At 32.3% G+C, this 15,686-nt stretch overlaps 1 protein-coding gene across 8 annotated transcripts in view; it reads right to left on the minus strand.

Moving 5' to 3' along the window:
• The window catches only part of LOC131849410 (CUGBP Elav-like family member 2), a 409,465-nt gene that overhangs the window by 99,046 nt on the left and 294,733 nt on the right, over positions 1-15,686 (minus strand). The gene's annotated exons all lie outside the window — the stretch shown is intronic.

Consider the following 15,686-nt stretch of genomic DNA (forward strand, 5'->3'; position numbering starts at 1 on the left):
TTTCACCCGCCGATCGGACACCGATAGCCAATAACCCCGCCGTTTTCCAACTATCGTTGCGGTTAATTTAATAAATCGATTCATACGATTTCTTTAGTTATTCCACTTTCCATTGAGTTATGTTTACTAGAATAGAGCATGAAACTATTGGAAAAGCAACTTGTAAATAATAACAGTCTCACTATAACGTATGGTCTTGTCACATTACATTACGCGTGCGTTTGAAATTTTATCGGAATTGGTTCAATGAAACCTTGGCTTTCAATTTTTAATGCGAAAGTAACTATGTTTGTCTATCTATCTGTCTTGATTAAATATAAATAAACATGACATTCAAAGTCAGTTCAGTAAACATTTAAAAAATACGTAGATTTGTTTTTATTTTCATTACTGAAACTATTGTAGAATTTTGGGCTTACGCTAACGATATACGTTGGTAAGGTACCAGTGGAGGACTATAGTATGAATATGAAGTGTCTCGAGTTAGCCTACAGTGGGCAATTAACTTATTTAAGTCCTTAGAATTAAGTGCAATATTTTTACAAACAACAAAAACGCAACAATTATATAAGTAATTTCTGGACAGTTTTAATATACGTCAATAAAATATACGCGATCATCATATATTTGGATATTATTAATAGTAACGATTCATGCTACAACTTAATTTTCATCGTATATAGAAATCAGAACTGCCTCGAACTGTACTTGCGCACAAATCATACCAAACTATGCAAAGTCCTGAACTGGGGCGCCATAAACATAATCAAGTCGGGCCTTAATAAACATATCAAGAATCGGCCGAGTATGTGAGACCTTTTGGGGTTCCCACCCCTGCCCGGTTTGCTGGTATTATCGCGGAAGATGGCGGGGTGGGGGGCATTGGGGGTGTATTATGAAATATGAGGGCCACATCGGGTAGGGACCCGATACTCGGATTACGGGGGTCCGCTAATCTCTCGCTGACTCCGACGAAATTGCTCATTTCCACCGACAATAGAGTTACAAATTCGAAAGCACCTGTTCTTGAAATTAGAAAAGTTAAATCCGCCATCAACCCGTTGCGATAAAATTTTTCTGATAACGCCAAATTGGAATCACTTTCGCATTGTTATTGTTTCTATTTCTTTTATGGGTAAAAAAACGATGCGGCAAGCGTGATATTATGTTTCCATTATGAAGTTACAGAGCTTACTTCTTCAGTGTTTACATTATCAAAATAATTTACTGAATCGGTAGAAAAAAGTATTATCTTTTGGAAGACTAGTCGCTCGCACAGGCTTCACCAGAAAACGTATAACGTATGTGAGTTTTGTATATATTAACATAATACATATCTTATATTAACTTGGAAAAATATTAATTCAAATAGTGACATTTCTCAAATTGTTTCAATTCTTTATTCAGCTTTTATTTACTCATAACAAAATCCGCTCTATCATTTTGTATTAGGTTAGTATACATGATAATTACATGCAATCTCTGATTTTAGTCCATGAACGCCTGCAACACTGTATATGTCAATTGCACGTTAATAACACTTAAATAATAAAAATCCTAGGCACTTTTCTACAATTAAACAGATTTACAGGGCAGAGAATATCAACGCTATATGATAAAGATATTATAATATGAGAGTAATCAGATTATATCATACTTTTTATTGAGTACGTAAGACACTAATGTGTTGTTATAAGTAGATATTGACGTGTATTTCTTTTTTTATCTTTATTAGAAAAGGGACCTCTGTTCAGTTTTGGTATGTCAGTCCCATCGTACTAATATTTAATACAAATAGAATACACGTATTTAATCAACAAAACAAAAAAAAGGCAACTATACAATAAAAGAAAAAGTGCCCATAAAATGTATACAATTACACATCATAAAAATCTATTATCTCATGTATATAACTATGTCTCCTCCCCCCTTCTTTGCTTCCGATCAAGCCTTGGTCCCATTCTAATGGGAATAGAATTTATGATAGCCCGAGATCCTAGCGGTGCTCTTAAGCTAAAGGCGTATCCGTCAGACAGAAGTCCTCCAGTCGTCCTATAAGTTTATCTGCTGATTAACGAGTGCCTTCTATAGTGATCCCCATTTTCATCTCGCAATAGATACATAATACATAATATCGCAGCAGATTGTTACTATTGCAACGATCAGCTGCGATATTAGAGTAGTCGAACAAAAAGAACTACATCATAATTGCATTACGTTCAAATATCACGCAGAATGAATTTCAAAAGGCAACAACACCAACTTGTGCTGGCTCGCAGCCGGCATTACGTTTAATTGCTTTAACTTTTGAGTTTTACGGTTGTCTAGTCAATTCTCTCGTTAAAATTTACTCGCAAAATTGAGTAAGAGCGATTGGATTGCCGAGAAAGGAGGTGGAAGAAAGGGCGCGCGAATACCCGTAGAAATCCCTTTAATCTGAACGATTATCGCTAATGTACCAATTAATCTCTGTATATCTTTGTATCAAATATAATTTATATTTAACAAGACGGTGATAATATCAAAGGAAGTCGTTGGAGCGATAGCATCTGCTTACAGGCCATGTCAGTTAGAAGAAATATTTAAAAAATCAGAACGTGTATTCAAAATAAAACAATATTCAGATAAGTAGAATTATTTAAATTCTTACACTTTAGTAAAATAAAGCTAAAATAGATGGTTCATTTACAAATCATGGTTTTTATTCAAGATAATGATTTAAATATAATTAATATAAATAACGTTATTAAAGAAATTCTACTATAAAAAACTACTATAAATAATATTTAATTGATAATAACATATAATTTTGATCAGAGATCTTGATAAAATAAATTTAATTAATTCAGAATTTCCCTTACGTATAAATGAACATAATTTTTATTTTATTTTTATATATATATATATATATATATATATATATATATATATTATTTATTATATATATATATTATTGAAATAAGTTTTCCATATCAACTAGAATATTAAATTATAAATTGCCTGTGGGGTAACTAAGTTTGTGGAACTTGTACAAAATATTAGGCAAACTTTTGATTTGGCGGCTTGTTCGTATAATTGAATACATATATAATAAATCTATTTGCAATCCAGTTTATCATTATAAACAAAAATACTTAAAAATATTTGTTTAACGTAATAGGAATGGCAAATAACTTGAAGGTAACCTCTGATCATGCCTCTTGTCCTAAGAGGCCTGATAATTAAATACTAGTAATTTTATACTAGTACTAGTAATTTTACTTCCTCATCGCAAAAGCTTACAAAAAAGGCTGCTCAAATAGTAATACGAAGGTGATACTGATGAATTTTTAGAGTTCGTAAAGATTCTCAGTGTAATTATATACTTACCCATAATATTCGATGCTATGTATTTATACCTACCTCTTCATACTCATAATATTATGATGTTACAGACGAACTTGTAATAACAAAGGTATTTACGTATTGTAAAAATACTGAAATATTTTATAATTTATTCACTTGCTAGATTTATAATTATACAAAACTGCATGAATATATCTATACATATAAATAAAATTAGAGTGTCTGTTTGTAATATTGAAATAACATTTTTTACTACATGTCTATGAATATAAATATGGTCATACACCAAAATAACATTTTTTACAATTTTTGTCTGTCTGTCTGTGTGTTCCGGCTAATCTCTGTAATGGCTAGTCCGATTTTGCCGGGAGTAAGAGTAAGGAGTAACTTAGGTTACTTTTATTTAAAAAAAAAATACCACTCGGACCAAGTCGCGAAAATAACTAGTATATAATATAATTTGAAATATCTTTAACAACCATTAAGGTAATTTCCAAAACTAGCCACAAACGTAGGCTTTGTACAAATTGGTAATTTTGGTACATCCTGTACATAACATTACAAGTTATATAATTACAGAGGTGCTCAAGTTAGCCCACGAGGGGCTGTAACCGGCCCACAAAGTGACCCGGATACTATCCTTCTAAGTACCAACGTTTACCAGTCCTGAGTAATATTAATTTCCAGGTTACAAATTACAACTGTTTTTGTATGATGTTATTCCGTTAAGTCCGCGAGAAAGTCTATTTGCATATTTATATGGCGAAGTGGACTTCGTAAAAAATCAAATGTGTAAACCTAAAAGTAACTTAAACTTGTTTTTTTAAGTTAAAAACTTGCTTTTTTGTTTCGTTTATTGTGGTGACTAGAGAGTGAAATTAGGATAGGTTGCACTAAATATCCCATCTAAATTCTATGGAATAGCAATATATGGCAATGATCTCTATATCTATAATAATCGTCTAATTCATGTATGAATTACGACGGTTATCAGATTAAAAAAACAACGTCCAATTCATACAAGGTTCGAAATAAAGATGGCCTGAGTCGAAGTTCGAAACCCTAACGGTGCTAACGCTGTATCCGTCAGGCAAATTCAAATTCAAAAATCATTTATTCATGTAGTACATTTTAGCCGCTTATGAACGTCAAATTTTTACATTCTAATTTTATTTTTTTTCCTACCGTCCAGTTCGGTTTATAGATCCAATTGAGAAGAACTGGCAAGAAAAACAATTGAATTACTTTTTTTAAAGCCAGTTTATTTACAATGTATATTTATATAGGTGTCTATGTCTGCAGGCAGGAGATAGCCTTCACCTGCTGCATAAGTCCTATCGCGGGTTTGGAGTACATTGAGCGATCTGCACTCACCCTATCGTTCGGTGAAGATGTAAAGGCCAGCTATGGTCAACATCATTAAATTAGTTCGAAAAAAAAACAACGATTTATATTATTTACAAAGATGGTAATTAACTAAATATAATTGTAATCTATTGTTAACAGTGTATAATTAAACTCGTACAATGTATTCACATAAATTACTAGGCAAAGTTGACGTAGCGATGGCTTTTATTTACCTTGCATAAAGTGCTTGTAAACCAAACCGGGTTAACGAGTTGAACTTTGTATAAACTAACAATTAATTAACGTATGGGCTCGTAATATCCTGTCAGGTTGATAATGTATTCCGTTAGTATCATAATAAAAAGGTAAGTGATTAAGTTTCAAGTTGATAGTCGAATGATTTTTAACCTCCAACGGAAAAAGAGCGGTGTTATAAGTTCAATTTTTTTTTATAAATATAGAATATGTAAATAAGTTTAACATGTCAATCTGTGTGTGTGTATGTCTGTGGCGTCATAGCTCCCTAACTATGGACAGTTTTTGATGCAGTTTTTTATTGCTTACTAACGTGATGGAGATGACGTGAATAGAACTTCATACATTATATCTTGCCAGTTGACGGATCAATTTTACCAATTTTAGAAGTTTGGGGTATTAATTAAAAGCATATTATAAAAGAAGTTATTAAAAGTAAAATGACAAATATTATTAAAAGCAAAACAATAATTTTAAAAATGAATACCAAAAACGACTAAAGTTTTTAAAATGTTTTTGTTTATTATTCGTGCACTATATTCCCAGTAAACATACGTTTATCACTGATGTTTTGTAGCAAGCTTGTCGTAATGTTCATGATTTGTTTCTTTGCTATTCAGTTCACAATTAAAAGTACTGCGTAGATCATACGTACGGAAACGCGTGTCAGTTACTTTAAAATAATATAATTGATAACTTGACAACCCTATTACGAGGGCTGACGATCCAACTAAACAAAGCGTTGGCGGTCCACTGCCTCCTTGTTTCGGGCGTGCTATCATTTAGTATGGAATTAATGTACCATTTGTTCCTAAAGTGGAACAAATAAAGCTACGGATTTAGGCGAGTTAATTAATAGTTTTGTTACTAAACTAAGATCATAAGAGTATGTGACAACACTGTTATGACATGTCAGATAAACGCACAACTAATTCAACGTTCATTCCTTCATTTATAACTTAAGAGCGACGGTTTTGTCGTTGGAGTTTTGACATTTTCCACGATCTTCCATCATACTCTTTAAACCTAGATACATTAAATCGTTAATAAAACTTACTTAGCCTACGCTCCGCTTAGTACATAATGCTCAAGGAAGATTCGAAATCAGGACATCCGTAGATGAAATAAAGTGTCGGCCACTCTGAAGAACCAGCCAGTTCTGACACAGACCCGGCACTAGAAAGCAGTATAAGATATCTTATTTTCGCTAATTTCGTCAAGTTTGAAGTTAATAGACTCGGAACTTACTGCATATTAATATCCTAAACTAAATCCGCATCCATGTGTTCTATGTTTGGTTTTCAGCCAAGTTTGAAAATGTAAAGTACATAACTTACATATGCAGTTAACAGGTTTTATAGCACATGCATATTATCTGTGGTGTGTAACTTTTTTGTAATTACAAAGATTATGAAAAGTTTACTAACAGTAATAATAAATAATTTTAAATTTGATTGAAGTCATTTGTTTAATTTAAACTTGTTAAAAATTGTCTGCAATCGACATGGGAAATAGTATTAACTATTCAAGAAGATTTAATAAAGTAGGTTTATAATTATTATAGACTAGATATTACTCGTAGCTTCGTCTGCTTTTTAGATATGAAGGACAGCCCTTGTCCGTTCTCATGATACAATTATATTTCATTAAGATACGATCAGCCGTCTGTTTATAATAAAGTAACATACATTTAGACAGATAGAAAAAAATAACATTTATAATATTTGAATGTATATCGACGCTGTTCATCCCATTGCAATAATTCATTGTCAACTGATTTCTTGTAAAGTTATATTCGTACTACAATTAACTTATAGTAGATGGCAATCATATCGGTAGACTGGTAAACTGAAAGATGCGCTGGGACAAGGCTACTAGTAGGCTACACTTATAAATATAATAGAATTGTGTCCTCCGTTTTCAAATCGGTTGATAAATTAGCATATTATGTTGTACTTTGTGGGGGTGGCTTGAATAACCCTCGGGATAAACAAATGGTACATTAATTCAGAATTAAGCGGTACACAATAACAACGTTTCGGAACACGAAGACGGCGAGGCGGTCGGTCCGCGGCATTGTTTAGTATACGGACGTACAGACAAAGACGACAGCTGTCATGTAATGATACTTTATACATATATATAGGACTTTACTTAAAAGGACAAAGGACCTGCAATATATAAAAAAAAAACAGTCATTTCTTCAGTCATTTTGTTTATTACTATTTATTTTGTAAATATACAATAATTACTGAAAATCAGAAATAGCCGTTTCAACATATTTTCTGTACACCTGTAGCGCGAACTAGTATCACTTTTCTCTAAGACTTCTCTGTTATTTTTTCAAATGAATTTTAGTTTGTTTTCGTTGAGAGTTCTTTGTTATTTCTAAATGAATTTTCATTGTAAAAGTCCCAACTATCTTGTGAAAACAAAGTTGACGCGTAGCCGACATCTATCTCGCGCACGTGTTCCGTGTTACGTCAGTGGATTGACGACAACGCTCCCTAAACGACGGTTTTATTTCTATTTGATTTTCTTCTGTCTTCTGTCTTTTTTACTTTTTCTACATGTAGCATCCATTACTTTTATATCTATGGTAGCGTCATCAAAAATTTTACTCAGATAAAATTTTAATCTGTGCTACTGTTACATAAGCGTTTTTTTTTAATGCTGTTTACCGCGACGATTACTCTACAGGCACTCCAAACTTGCGTAGGCTTATGAAGTGACTAAACGCTAACTTCTGCCTACGGCTTTAGTCTGAAGGCATCGCTAGGGGTTCGGCTCAGGTTATCGTAATTTCGATACCCGATATATATGCGAAAGTCCGTCTGTATGTATACATATATATGTTCATTGTTTTAATCTACAGTGTCACCTCCGGCAGTTATTCCTACACAATTGGCAATTCCTACGTTTTCACAGACTGCTGCCACTGTGTTTACTTTCATCTGTAATGCCTTTATCAATCTTTCTTCTATAACTCCGAAATTACATTTACAACCTTTCAAGACAAAACAACTGAAAGAATATAAATGAAATTTTAAATGCAAATAGACTGTATTATGAAGACGAACAAAGGCTATTTGCAATGTAGGTGTACTATCCTAAATACGGAATAAATTTTATAAAAAAAAAATTTAAGAGAATCCCGGGAAATTAAAGAAAACCGGGGCGCATCGCTAGTATCTTATAAAGGTAATGGAGTATTAACCAAGTCGTGGCGTCTAAGCACAAAGTTGCTCGCTCACGCCGAATTAGATCTATCGATTTACTATCCGACCGCTATACCGTTGTGGACAGTTGAAACTTATTGTTACGTTGTTTGTATCTATTCGTGTGGATATTAGTTCTGATATTCCGACTACGTACTGATATATCTTTTCTCTGCACACAATAATATACTAATTCCTACTAAGTTCGCAACACGATATAACAATAATATCGTCTTTCGCAATGTGTTTTGTAACTTTTTTAATTTATATGCCCAATGAAGAAAATCGTTATTTAACTAAAATACGGCTATATTAATATAGAAATAAATAAATATAATAGTTTGTTGATTTTATATTATCTTTGTTAAAAAAAGTGCCTGCCTCTATATTTAAAGTACAGTTGCCCTATCTGATCTGAGGTCATTAAAATACAATCAAACTAATGAAGTTTTAAAGGTTGTGTAATCTACATGTAACATTTTTGCGAGTGAGGTAATCATGGATACCAGAGTAGTGTCATGCGTAGCACCTTGAACGTAGCTGTATGGTAGCATAAAAGCGTAGACAAGGCGTAGCAAAGAAAATACAATGTAGATTTCAATAATTTCATAACAATAACTCAAATGGTATACAAGCAATTAAAAAAATAACTGATGCGATAATTCTTAATGATACCTTCAATACAGGAAAGCGTTAGAAATAACCTCTCATAGTAGAATTTATAATAATTTTAAAGATATTTTAAACCATATTGATAATATTAAAAAACATTACGTTAGTTGACAATGTAATGCTGAGAAAAAAAAAATAAAAAAATTTATTGAATGTAAACTTGGATGAATGTAAAGGGATATAATGAAGGAAACATACATAATTATATAGATAGCATAAAAGATCATATGCATTAAAAATTACTACAGTGGTTGGATACATGAACTAAAACCCAATCTTCGACGAAGTATGTATTGTCATGTATAGTTTCCATTCATAAAAAATAGTCATAAACATATACAGGGTGTGACTAATATTAATATTTATAATATGTAACTGTTTTTTATAGACAGTAATAACTTTTCAACATCGACTAAAGTAATAAGTCCGATTCCAATCAATAATGATGCGATTCCACTTTGTACTTGAACGTCGCAAGAAACCATCAGGAAAATTAATGACCTACTGAATTGCACTTCGATTATACGGCCATGATAAGTTATAGAACGTCTCAATAATGGCCGGTGCTATAATTTTTCAATAACCATCTCATCGGGGACCCCTAAACCTGCAGCAGACTAATGGAGGCAGTCAATTACTTAAGACCGGGGAAACTCGATCATAAATCCGAACCATCGATCAAAGTTCGCCCTGACCCGAACCGAAAATATAGCTTTTCTATTCTGCGAGCACCGGCTACCAAGTGATTGATTTATGACTTTCTAAAACATATTGGTCAGTCTTCGGCCAATGTAAATTGAAGGTGTGCCTTCAATCCTTGATTTGTGTTGTCCAATTATTTTAATAGCTATGAAGGTCACAACCGAATCACTAAAGAATATTTGTGTTATCATTGTAGCAATCTTTACTTAACTCATTGCTGGCCATGAATCTTCTTTCTTAATAAGAAGAATTAGCCCATTATTATCATGCTAGGCTTGTAGGGTTTTACGTCAAGGTTTACTTATCTAGAATGAATATATTTGTGCTTTCTTTCCCATTGGTATAGATCGTAAATAATCGTCTTGTAGTCGTAAATACAAACTAAATTGGAATAAAGATACTAAGTATTTTGGTTAAGTTTATAAACTTTTTTATAACGTCATCCTATATTATTTTAAGTACTAGAATTGTTTTTTTTTGGATATAAAAATGCTTGTATATATGAACTCTACTAGATGGCACCACAAAATAATATTATTTATCTTAATCTTAATAATATTATAAAGGCGAAAGTTTGTGAGTGAAATGTTTGTTACTCTATCACGCAAAAACTACTGAACGGGGATTTTGATGAAACTTTACAATAATATAGCTTATGCATCAGATTAAAATATAGAGTATATTTTTTACTGAAATTTAACGCGGGTGAAACCGCGGGCATAGCTAGTCTACAATAAGAATATTTTGCAATGCGTTTCAATGCAAGTTTATCTATATAAGCATTTTTTAAAATAAATATCCATGTCACAATCGGTTGCCCAGTTAGTATTACTAAAATCATAAAACCGAAATTGGAATAAACATAGCAGATTCTAGCTAAGTTACGAATAAAACTCACTGTTTACCGTAAATTTACGGTTTCGACTCTTTGAACGGGCGAGGTTGAAAAACGTCAAATTGAAACGCGAAATGCAAACGAACCAAGGGCTAAGTAAACACGAACGCAGTTGTAGGTCACTGCTGCGGAATACTATCACAAATATCCATATATATTCTGTGTTCACTACAGTCCATGCAATGCAATGTATGAACTACATGCGCGGGCATAGTACGCTAAGTTCAATAACGATATGGCCTCATGACTAAAATTCCAGATGGGGTAGGTATATAAAAATGTAGACGTAGCAGTATATGCAACACCTGACAAGTCCACATTTCACTGAGAATATTAGAATCAAACTTTGCGGGAAAACGAGCATATTGGTGTCTTTTCTCAAATTGACTTCCTTTGTATACACAAAATATTTGTATATTTTTAAAATGTCGAATACATTTGGGTTTTATTATCTTTGAGGTTTATACGCCAGTAAAGAAATATTTATTTCCATTTTAACAGAATAAAAATAAATGAAAAAGTAGTAAATTCGACGTGTACTCAGGAATTACTTTTTATTTGATAGGATAAGTTTCAGAATGGTGTCGTAATAATATTATAAGTAGATTATTTTATAAAAGGATAAATTATTTTTGAACTAAATGATAACAGTTCGAAAAAAAAATTAGTTCACTTATAAATTGAGTAATATCCTGCCATTTGAGAATCAAATCCGGAATTATTTAGTTATATTTCAAAATAAAAATATTTTGAAGATGTGTTTAATTGTATGGCTTTGTACAATTAAATGTATTGTATTATTAAATAAATGTAATACAAAATATAATCCATTCTAAATGCTTCTAAATAAATTATACACCTACTGAATGTTGTGATCAAGATTTTTCCGCATGAACAGATACGCCAACTCCTGATATTGACCAAACAGAAACTTGCAGAATTTCAAAACTATTTGCAAAACCCGTGACGCTGGCCCTCGCATAAATTAATACCGGACACGGAATAGTTTGAACTTGGATGATTTCTTGGCGCACGTTTCATTAAACTTTCTAATGGAGCGTTTAGTTCAAACCGTATAGTTACAGAGTTACGCCTACAGGCCTTTCTTTGGCATCTTGGTTCAGATGGTGTAGGATTTTTCAATTCTCGTATGAGAATGTTTATCCAATCAGAGTATGTTTATTTGTATTTCTTTTTATTATTTTACGTATATATATATATATAAAAAAGTTGTACTAGTATATGGCCAATACAAAGACACATTATGGAGTGCAAGGTCTGCTTAGAATGGGATAAGATCGTGTTGTGTGCGTTGTCTAGGTATAGTCAAATAATCATAGAGAATGGTTTTTTTTGAGGCTATGCTGATTGTTTTAACCGTAAAGTATTATTGAATTATACAATAATATTGAAGTACAAAATAAATCTAATACATTCCGGATGAAATCATTACAGGAATTTTTATCTATTAAACAAATAATGGTCAAAACCCATGTAAATTTAAATATCTGAAGATATCTGAAAAATGTTATCAGGTTATTTTAAAAGAATTCGATGAACTAATTACTTTGGTTGAGAAGTTGTGTTGCAACGTGTTAATTAGACCTACATACAGAATAAAATTATAGACAGGTTGCGATAGTTGATGATGATGTTGATTGGAAGGTAAATTCAACATTACATTCAGTTAAATCTTTAAAATATTTATTTATTCTCTGCTCCTTTTAGGCGTAATACTGTGTACCAAAAATGTATATTGTCATTTTCTTTTACTGCTCGCCCTCTAAAACTAGTCCGTAAAATCCCTGAATATTATTGCTTTGCTAGTCCTGGACGCTGGTCTTTATTTCCATTTCGGTCCTATTTATTACGGTCTCGTTTTATTGGGACTGGTTTGGTAAATGGATTCTACGAAAGGCTGATTCTAGGTAGTTTCATCAATGGCATAATCATAAATGACCTACATCAGTGAAAAACGGCATATATGTACCTACAAAGAAAAAGTTTTGGATTATAGTAATATGTATATTATAGTAGTTACTAAAGTATATTAGCTTTCTTGTATTATGTAAATTCTAGATTTTACCCGCGGCTTCGCTCGCGTTAATTTATCCCCTTAGGGGTGGAATTTATCAAAATCCTTTCTTAGGGGATGCTTACGTCATAGTAGCTTTATGCATGCAAAGTCTCAGCCCGATCAGTTTAAAATTGACAAAGTTTCATACGAACTTTCATCCCATATTTTATCCCCTTAGGGGTAGAATTAATCAAAATCTTTTCTTAGCGGATGCCTACGTCATAACATCTACCTGCATACCAAATTTCAGCCCGATCCGTCCAGTGGTTTAGGCTGTGCGTTGATAGATGTCTATGTCAGTCACTTTTAAGTTATGTATATTTAGATAGATTACAGTACCTTGTGATTATATTTCGTTACAATGAATTTGATATTAGTTTATATTTTTTGTTTACTTTATATTGAGATTCAATAATTTTTCATAATTTTTCATTTATGTTATATACTATCCATACCGTTTTGTTTTTTTTAACTTGTCACTGTTTATTCATTTTTTATTGCAATTAGTAACGGAGTAGTAGAGCTGATTAAACACATCGGACTTCTTGTTTGTATCCTCGCGTATGTCCCTGGATAATAGCTGAAAATTAGTGGTTTGCTGTATGAGCGAACAATACACTGCGATATTGTTTTTTTTTTTGCATACGGGCGATGCATATAACCTACGTTACACCTACGTTGCTTGTACCTATATTATATGTTGTTAATTGCCTAATGTAGTTGTGTGTATTTATTTTGTATCTTGTTGTTTATATTACCTCATATGAGTGTCCTTCTACGCAATTACTAAAAATTGTAAAAATGTGTTAGTATCGTTTAATGAATACGAATCTAAATGGGGTCCTACTCTCCTTTACTAACAATACAATACGAGTAATGTTCCATATACTTTATATAAATCTTAAGCTACATCTTGTGGATTTATCCATAATATCACCAGAAATTATAAAAACATTATAGTTGTTATAAAATGAGCGTGTATTTTGTAGTCCATTAATGGCTTCTTATAGGATAGAACTATTAATAATTCAATACTGTAAGCCGGTTCCTATTCTATTATTCATTTAAATTCGAACTACAGGTAAATTGTGGTTTCACAAAACTTAAGTCTCCTGGGGGAATAGTATGCCTACCTTATGCTTAAGTACGATTCCGCTAGTTTATTACGGATAAATAAGATACGGAAATATAGTAAGGCGCTGGACATTAAAGACCTTGACACGCTGACTGAAATTTCTACATAATACATAGAAATTACCTTATTATAATTAATATACTGTTTTAAAATTAACGCGGTCATTATTTATACGTATAATTAGTAAAAATCACGGGATCTTGAGTTCCCGATTTTTCAGCAGTGTTTCAACCATGTAGGGTCTACCCGTGATTATGCTGAAATATCGGAAACTCAATAAATATAAAACGTGGTAAGATCCCGTGATTTTTACTAATTATACTTATTATAGCTTATCTGGGTTATAGCATAAAACAAAGTCACCGCTGCTTTTCGCTTTTAAATTGCGCAACAAATCTTAATGCAGTTTTCAGTAATAGATAGAGTAATTCAAGAGGAAGGTTTACATGTACGTCCGTAAGTATAATACATACGTGTTATATGGAACAATCCAACAAAAAAGATTTATAATGCCTCCGTACGTGTAATATAATGATATAATTCATTGTATTAAAATTATTAACTGATTAACCTTTACTAATCTTGCTTGTATGAAATTGGAATTTTAAGTTTACTAAGTATCAAAGTAAATTAATTAATTAATACTGGACAATTTATGCCACTTCATACATGAAGTAATTTTATATGCACAGTCGAATAAAAAATATAAAGTTCACGTACACTGTCTTTTCTTAGTTTAGGATTAGATGTTATGTCCATGCACAATGTTTTGAACTTTTTATTCTACTTAACCATAAAAATAAAATGCTGTGATCAATCACAGTGAACGAGAATAAAACTACTCATTACCTTATGTAAGCGAAAAATAATATTTCGTAACACAGTCCAATCTACGGGAGCACCTATCTTGAAACGTAAAAATAACGAGATACCGCACAATGCGTCCAATCAACCAATATTTCCCCCAATTTCGGCGAAACAACCCCACAACCCCCCACCTGCCACTTCCATCAAGAAGAGCGTTCAGAATCAATCGGTAGAAAAAAGCCCCTGATAATATAATAGAATTGAATTATCACTGAGATGAAGACGAAGCGAGGGAAAGAAAGGCGAGCGACTCGATGGAAAGAGTCAGTAATTCGATTTCGGTAACAATCGAGATGCGGTATCGAATGGGATGTTTGTTCCTCCCCGCTCTCCTTCATTCTTGCCCATTCCGGTAATGCAATAACGAAAATTGTTATAGATCTCGATTCAGCACGCAACAGGTTCTACGCTTCTCAACATCTTAATGTTTTCTATTTACTTAAACTGGACACAAATAAAATAATTCCATTATAAACAATCAACTATAATTTAGTATTCGAAAATAAAACATTCAATATAAAAAAACCAATCAGCGACGACGATTCGCTGGCATCTCGATGCATACACAACCTCTAGTAATATAATATTGACGACCTCCGTGGTCTGGCGGTTTAGCACACCACTTCACTTCCGCGATGGTCGCGGGTTCGATTCCTCGCACGGTGCTAACATTTGTATTCATGAGTATGATTGTTTTTATCGGAATGGGTGTTTTGTATGTATATTATATATAGGGTTTAATACCCATTAGACGAGATCTGCTTACTGTGAGCCTAGATGGCGCTGTGTTAATTGTCCAGGAGTTATTTATTTATTTATTATTATTAAAGACTATCGAAGTCATTGGGATCTATTTACCATATTTTAAATACTTTCTTATGATACTCGATATAAGATCGGCAAAAAATCGGTCATTAATAAATTATTTGTTAGTCAATACAAATCTTAATTATACGAGCATGACATACATTATATGACGAGGTATGGATAATATGTATAAAAATTGAAATACAAACATTTACTTTCCACCTGTTAATGGAATAATGAAATCTATTATTTAGCACTGCATTATTGAATTTACACATATAGTAAGACATTCATATTTTATATTAACTAAAAAAAAATTTTGCGAAGACCACTTTAATAGTAAATCTTCAAAGTCTACCTTTCAAA

The sequence above is a fragment of the Achroia grisella genome, unplaced genomic scaffold (genome assembly GCF_030625045.1).
Source record: "Achroia grisella isolate CSIRO2021 unplaced genomic scaffold, CSIRO_AGI_Agris_v1 utg642, whole genome shotgun sequence".
In the NCBI taxonomy this organism is placed as follows: Eukaryota; Metazoa; Arthropoda; class Insecta; order Lepidoptera; family Pyralidae; genus Achroia; species Achroia grisella.